Below are 8,837 nucleotides of genomic sequence, written 5' to 3' on the forward strand. Positions count from 1 at the left end.
TGAGAGGCCTTAACACAATCTAAGGGTGGTGCATTGGTTTTAAAGGGTAGACCTTACCTGGAGGAGTTTGATGTCGTAACCTACCCTAAAGGTTTTTTGTTGCCAAACTTTAAGATATTCGAGGGGACTAGAAATCCCAGACAACACATAGCACATTTCTGAGCCAATTGTGGTAATACTAGAGGTAACGAAGTCTTGATTTTTTGTCAGTTTGTCAGCAGCCTGTCATGAATTGCTTTTGATTGGCATACCAAATTACTCAACGAATCAGTCAAGAAGTTTGTTAAGCTAGAACAATTGTTCGTGAAAAGATTTTCCAGGGTGCAACATCGCGTCTGTATTGGAGATCTCATGATGGAAAAGCAAAAGCCTAACAAGACTCTAGTAGATTATATTTTGAGGTGGAGAAACCTTAGCATGAAATGTGAACCTCAGCTATTAGAACATCACATAATTAAGATCATACTCAAGAGCATTCATGGGCTAGGAGCTTTCATGCTCATGGGACTCATCATCAAATCCTTTCAGAAGCTACTCAACAAAGCCAGTAGTCTTTAAGAAGAAATCAAACATAAGAAACAAGAATATTTGAAAAGAAATCAGGAATAGTGGCAACTTTCGATAAAGGAAAGCAATCAATGAAGATACAAGCAAAAAATCCTCATCAATCATCTTCACAGCATACTCAAAAATATACACAATAATACGGTCAGTCTAGCCAGCAACCGCCTTAGGGAGGATCACACCAAGCAGAGAATAAGAGAATATCTTTGGCAGAATGAAAGTGGTGTACTCCTCTAAAGTTGAAGCCGTAACCAAAATGTTCAGAAGTCTGATGAAGAAGCCTGAGTTCAGATTACTAGATCCAAAGAAACCCAAAGAAGTCGACAAGAAGGATCAACGAAATTATTGTCCATATCATAGACTGCTTGGACACACTATAGAAGAATACTTTATCTTCAAGGATTTGCTTGAGAAAAATCTTAAAGAAGAAAATATAACGATCCCAAAAGAATATTTAAAAGAACCTAAAAAAGGTTACATAAAAATGATTTTGGTTGAGCCAATCACTTTGATTGACCCATATATTAGAAAAGATGGATAGAGTACAGTTTGGAGCGAATCATACTAGAGAATACTGAATCAGATCCAGTCTGCTTCAAAACAAGCTCCTGTTCAGAGTTTTCGGACTGCCAAACCCGAGATGAATATTTAGCCAAAAGATATGTCATCGTCAAAGAAGAAGAAGAAGAACACCACCATGAAGACTGATAGCACGGATGGTAGGACAAGGGATGTCTCTGCTAGATTAGTTGTCTCAAATTTGAGAAAGAAAGATTTCAATCCCCTGACCTTGTATGATCATCTTTTTAACACTTTGGGGTCTTATGAATATATTGATTATGATTTCAGATACGTTTTAACTATTTCTGGTGATAATGTAATTGGGTTTTACAAATCTAGCCTTCATTCTCAATTCCCAAAATAATCCTCAAATCGTTCTCTAGTCCGATGAACTTATTGACAAGACTAAAGAAGACATTGATAATACCACCTATGACAGCGCCAGAAGTGAAGAATCAGTCCTCGAGCGACACTGTGCATCGCTCGCCATTAACTTAGATTTTTCCAACCAAGAAAAAACACCAGAAGATTCAACATTAGTATCTCAAGAAGAAGAACTTACAGAAGTGAACTTAAGGAGTGGGGGAGTGTTACCCCTGAGAACAGCTCCAGTAGATAAAGGAAAGCAAATAATAACTCAAGAAGAGCTACCTCCACCTCCACCAGTGGAAGAATCACATAATCAAGAGAAAATTGGAGGATCATACAAAGTGGATTACAATGTGATAGCTCATCTTAGGAAGTTGTCAGCCAAATTAAGCATCTACGATGCTCTAATCCTATCAAAGGAGATGAGAATCTTTGGTTACAGTTTTGGTTGACCCAGAGATTTGCTTAGGCCAGTTGGCCATCACATCTTCCGTTGAAGTTTGCTTGTTGAAAGAACTGCCTGACATAACCTTCACAGATGAAGATTTGCTGCTCGGTAGCATCAACCATAATCATCTGCTGTATATCTCCCTTAACATCGATAGAGTTGTGTTGTCCAGGGTTTTAGTACATCCTAGAGCATCACTCAACTTGATGAGCCTACGGACATTGGCCTATTTAGACATTGAAGTTCAGGAGCTTACGACCGATAAAATGATGCTAAGAGGATTCAGCCAAAAGAGAGAGAGAGCCCTTGGATCAATTACATTACTTATGAAAATTGGAGAACTAGTAACAACCGCTAAATTCCATATCATCAACGCTGAGACCTCTTTTAACGCTTTATTGGGTGGACCATGGATTCATGAACACAACACGATTCCATTGTCTCTACACCAATGCATTATGTACTACAAGAAAGGATAAGAACATTACGTCAAGGGAGATTTACAACCATTTTTAATTCATAAAGTTGGCATTCAAGAAGATGCCGCCTACTACATGCCTACAAAGAAAATTGTCTTCTCTCATGAAATTGTGACAAGTAAAAGTGAAGATATAGAAGAATTATAATGGCAGGGCAATTCAAATCCACTTCAGCAATCTTCCACCACTCTCTTACAATAAATTGTTGGGGGTTCTTTTAGTTCGCGCACCCAAGGTCAAGGCCGGGAACATGGACGAGGAAGAACAATTTTAATTGTTGAACGGACTTGGCCAACCATCAACATCAACATGGAAGAAAATTTTGATGAAGACAATTCTAAAGATGAAGTATTGATGACAAAATAGAAGAAATCATAGTACGAGATATCCATAGAAATACAAAGTAAAGAGAATATGAGACAATGATCGGATAAACCACTACGTGAACACCATACCCCTTACTCTGATTCTCCCTCAAAAGGTCAAGAGTTTAGAGGTCATGGAGGTCTGTAGAACTGGTTTAAAGTTGATAAAATTTTATCGTGCTTCTACTTCTACTAATCTTGAAAATCATGTAAATTTAGATAAGAATCCTAATGAATTAATGGAATTACCTTTTGGTTACTTTTTCCTTATATACAAAAGTTAATTCAACAAGGACATTTGTCAAAACAAATGCCAAAAGATAAGCTAAAACTTTTTGAAAAATTATGTGATGTTAAAAATCAAACTCCCAACTCAAAAGAGGGTCTCAGATTTGATATTATCAGACCAGTTGTTGATTCAGAATTTTGTATGTTTGTTTCTAGCAAATTGAAAGAGGACTGCCTTGATATAGAGCATGACTCTACTAATCTGCTAATACAAGATGCCCCACCAAAATTTAAGGAAGAGATCAAGTCAACTGTCAATGAACTGAAGGAAATTAACCTCGAGACAGAGGAGCAGCCCCGACCTACATTTATAAGTTCTCTACTCAACAATAAAAATTTTTAGAATTGATCAAACTTCTAACAGAATTCAAAGATTGCTTCGCATGGACATACGATAAAATGCCAAGATTGTCAGTAGAAATTGCAGTATATAAGCTCGGGGTAGACAAAGATACGACCCCAGTAAAACAAGCACCCAGAAGAAGGTGCCTCAAAATAGTGCAGCAAGTCATTGCCAAGGTGAAGAAGTTAATAGACGCTAACTTTGTAAAAGAAGAGCAATACCCCACATGGTTAGCTAACATTGTACTTGTTAAGAAGAAAAATGGACAAATCTGTGTATGATGTGCAAATCTGTGTATGTGTCGATTTTAGAAATTTAAACAAAACATGTACAAAAGATGAATTTTTGTTGTGAATACCAGAAATGATGGTGGACATCGCTTCGACACATGAAATTTTTTCCTTCATGGATGAATCATTGGGGTACAATCAAATCAAGATGGCTCCAGAAGATGCAACGCTTTCAACCTTCAGGACACCTATCAGTATTTTCTGCTACACAGTGATGTCGTTTGTATTGAAGAAAGCTAGGCAACATATCAATGAGCTATGACAAAGATTTTTAATGAGCTCATTCACAACCAAATGAAATGCAACATAGATGATTTGGTCATCAATATTAAATAAAAAATAAACCATATGTATGATTTGAGGACCTTGTTTGAACGGTTACGATGATATTACCTTAAAATGAATCCCTTAAAGTACGTCTTCGGTGTTACCTCTGGGAAATTTCTAGGATTCCTTATCTGTCATTGGAAAATCAAGATCGATCTGGATAAGATTAAAGCTATCTTGGAAATGCCTCCTCCCAAAACCTTGAAACAACTACATTCCTTCCAAGGAAAATTGACATATCTGAGACGCATTATTTCTATTCTCTTAGGTAGGTGTTAGCCCTTCTCGGCATTAATTAAAAAGGACTCCAAATTTTATTGGGAAGAGAAATGCCAGTGGGCCTTTGAGGATGTTAAAGAATATTTAATGACACCTCCGGTTTTGGGATTTTGGCAGCCCCTCTCCCTGAAGAACTGTTGATACTTTATACCACAGCCTTAGATGACTCTCTTGGAGCCCTATTAGCCCAAGTCAATGACAAGGGTAAAGGAAACACACTCTATTACTTGAGTCGTCGTCTAATACTGATGGAGATATGGTATCCACCTATTGAGATGCATTATCTGACTTTAATTTTCACTGCCTAAAAGCATAAACACTACATGCTTTCTCATAAGATCACCCTAATTTCAAAAGATAATCCGTTCCAATATTTGAAAACCCAACCAACACTTTCTGGATGTCTAGCAAGGTGGTCAATGTTTTTATTACAATTTGATATAAATTTTGTTCCCCTCTGTGCTATCAAGGGACAAAATTTAGCAGACTTCCTTGCTGCACACTCGCTTCCAACTGGGTCCCCTCTTAATGATGAAATACCAGATGAAATATATTATGAATGGAATTCTTCAGTGCACAACGCTGGGAGATGTACATCGACGGAGCTTCGTCGGCTAGAAAAGACAAAAGATCAGACATAGTTATACCAGGCAAAACAGGAATCTGTTTGATCTTAATCACATCGGATAAGGGTATGCTAAGGTTCTACTATTACCTAACAAAGCCATGTACCAACAATGAAGCATAATATTAAGCCTTAATTACCAAGTTGGAGTTAGTAAACTCGATGGACATAACAAACATTGCAATTAATGGCTACTCACAACTCGTCATCCAACAAGTCACTGGAAGATCAAGATTTTGAAACCAGGATTTGTAGAATATCATCAGTTTACAATGAAGCTGCTGGAGAAAATTCCCAGTCTAATTTTCTACCGGATCCCAAGGGGAGATAATGCTCATGATGATGCTCTAGCAAAACTTGCTAAGAAGCTGTCATTTCTCCCGGAGGATTCTGTTGGTTTTAAAGTGCAAGGAAGACAAGTTTTATCTCGAATCAACCTCAAAAATCTACACAAGCTTGGAGGAGAAAAAAAATGATGATTGCGGTTGCTGATAACAATAAGGATTGGCGTAAGCCACTAATAGAATATTTGCATACTGGAAAGTTGTCGGAGGACAAGTCAACAGCACACCACATCACAAAAAGAGCTATGTTATATGCTTTAATAGGTGATGTCCTCTATAGAAGATCATTTGATCAGATGTGGCTATAATGTCTAAGTAGAATAGAAGCACAAAATATTATCAAGAAGTACACACCGAATTGTGTGGTGCTCACCAGTCAGGGCCGAAGATGAAATCAAGATTAAGAGACTTGGATATTATTGGTCATTAATGATGTCCGATTGTAAGGATACAACCAGAAAATGTGACAAGTGTCAAGTGCTTGAGGTGGTCCTGCACCAACCTCCAAATGTGCTACACTCAATAGCAGCCTCGTGGCCATTCAAGTGTTGGGGCACAGACAAGATAGGTCTGATAGACCCTCCGTCTTCCAAAGTACACAGATTCATACTTGCTGCTACAAATTACTTTTCCAAATGGGCAAAGCCAGTGCCATTACGAGAGGTTACGACACAGCATGTCCTTCAGTTGTTCAAAAGCCAAGTAGTCTAATGTTTTGGAGTTCCGCACAGAATAATCTCTGACAATGAGACAGCCTTCAAGAGCACAAAAATTAATAATTTCATCAAATGACACGGGATAAACTAGAGATACTCCACAACTTACTATCTTAAGGAAAATGGTCGGGTTGAGGCCTTCAAAAAGACACTGGTATAGATTTTGAAGAAAATACTGGATGAAAATAATACTGGATGAAAATAAAAGAGATGAAAATAAAAGAGATTGGCATAACAAATTGCTAGAAGCCTACCAGACAATGTTCAGAACTCCAACTCAGTGTCATGCTCATGTACGGGTCTGAGGCCGTACTAACGTTAGAAGTTCAGACGCTGTCTCTCAGAGTTGTTGTCTCCAATCAACAGACAATAGAAGAAAGTGCAAAACTTAGGCTTAAAGAATTGGAAAGTCTTGAAGGAAAAAGACTAGAAGCTCAATAACTTTTGGGGCTTTATTAAGAAAGATGGTACAAAAAAATGACAAATTGGTCCACCCTAGGACATTCAGAGTTGGTGATCTCATACTCATGCTCAAAAGGCTTATTCTTGCATGCTGCAAGATATGTGAAAGATTCTAGACAACTTAGGAGGGAGCATTTGTTGTAGAAAAGGTCTACATAGGAGGAGCCTATCAGCTAGCAGAATTTTGGGGCGAAAGACTAATGCTTCCAATCAATGGACGATACCCGAAGACATACTACCCATGTTTATGCTATTTGGAGTTGCATTTTTGAAATTTTGATCATTTTGAGGTTATTTATTTGGCCAAACGTCTGTGACCGGGTCCAAAAAAATTTGTAATAAAATTAACCTCATAAAATGAAAGCTTTTTGAAATTACAAATTTCAGCTTTCTTCTTTTTACCTTTAAAATTAATATTCTACTAAATTAAACAAAATACATACATAAATGAACAATTTTCTTACTAACATAAACTAAAATTTTTTTAATAAACACTTTGTTTTGTTTTTGTTCCTGCTAAATTTCAGGTCATTATTGTTTTTCCTATTGTCTGCAGAAAAAAAACGTCAGGCCAGAGGCTGATCTGTGCTTTCAAAAATGTCTAAAACCTCGCACTTAACAAGGAAAGGGCACCACAGGGCAGCACCGTAGACTTCTACATGGACTTCAGTCAAGTCAATATGGACTATGAGGGTCCTCTGATGGATGTGGTTTGCCGTCAGTAAAAAGAAAGGATACCATCGCTACTAAGGATAAGCACTAGAGATAATTCCCCACTAAAGGAAAAAAATGTGACAGTACAACAAGACCCAATGGAGGGAACTAGTCGCCTGCCATCCATCATAGCTACATCAATCGGGGGCATGGTCGCTGCCACTGATGAAAGACCACCAGATGCACCGCTGCGGAGAACTCAGCGCAGAATCGCCAACCACCAAAAACATAGGGCTTTCTCACCCAAGAGGCGGAAAACTTGCTCACCCTTTGTTCTTAGGGGAATATTTACGTTCCAGGCATGAGAGAGACCTCTTCTAGCATATCTGCTATAGACAATAAGTCTGAGTTTGCTACAGAGCTGGAGTTACCATGAGCTTCATATATTCTTTGTATGGGTTCCCCTACATGCAACGTCGAGATACCTACACGTATACCAGCTACAGAGGCATTTGTGGAGTGCAAGAATTGTAACGTCCTCTAACAGAAGTGCTATAGTACTTTGGAGGAGTATGCATCTACTGACGATGGATTTCATACCACTGATCACCTGATGGGAGAGTTGTATATCCTGTTGGATACAGAGTCGTATATCATGTTGGATACAGTGTCATATATTCTGCTGGATATAGAGACATTAATGACATGAATTCCTACTGACATTGAAATGAGGGAGTACCCTCGATAGCCGTCGATCATCAACACGACACAATACTAGAAGATGAGTAAAGTAAACAAAAGGGAATTTTAAATCAATGAAGAAGTTCAAGGAAGATTCATCAATATACTAGAAGGCTTGGAGCTGTACACCAGGGTCTTCTTTGAAAGTGAAAAAAGAAGTATTCTCGACTGTATATTTGACCTAAGAGGTAGAGGTCAAGCGGGCCTTCTGATGGAAAGAACTTATTCTGAGCCATGTAAATGGATGCATGGAAAGGGCAGGATCACTATACAATGTGACTGCTCTTACAATTTCACCCAAGAGACAAGGAAATCCCCTGAGGATTTTGAGATACGATGAGGTGGACCCACTACCTCCCTTGATAAAATGGATGATCAAGAGAATAGTCCGATGGAGCATACTTCCAGCCAACTGAAATCCTAATAGTTGTATCATCAATATATATGATTAGGGTGACTGCATACCCCCACATATTGACCATCAAGATTTTGTGAGACCTTTCTGCATGATATCTTTCATGAGAAAAAGCAACATTTTATTTGGGAAAGAAATAGATGGCATTGGCCCCGGTGAGTTTAGAGGATCCGTGGAGATTTCGCTACCAGTGGGTTTAGTACTGGTTCTTAAAGGAAACAGAGTAGACATCGCTAAATACTGCATTTCAGGGATACGACATTGTAGGGTGTCTGTAACTTACCGAAGGATGGATGACAGCAAAATGTCAAATGGATTTCAACCAGATCTAAAGTTGGAAGAACTACTGCTGTACCAGCTATGAGAGGGTTACACGTCTAAACACATGCAAAGAGAGCTCTTGTCCTGGAGCGTGGTTTAGTAGGTCAGCTTGATCAGGAGCTCACCACACCATAAATGGACACTTAAGAGACACCTTTTTGTACTGCAATTTGACAGAGCAGATATAATGATTTATGTACCATATATGCTCAGCTTGTGATATATACCCATCAAGAGATGTTTTTG

This window comes from Phalaenopsis equestris, unplaced genomic scaffold, assembly GCF_001263595.1.
Source record: "Phalaenopsis equestris unplaced genomic scaffold, ASM126359v1 Scaffold001265, whole genome shotgun sequence".
In the NCBI taxonomy this organism is placed as follows: Eukaryota; Viridiplantae; Streptophyta; class Magnoliopsida; order Asparagales; family Orchidaceae; genus Phalaenopsis; species Phalaenopsis equestris.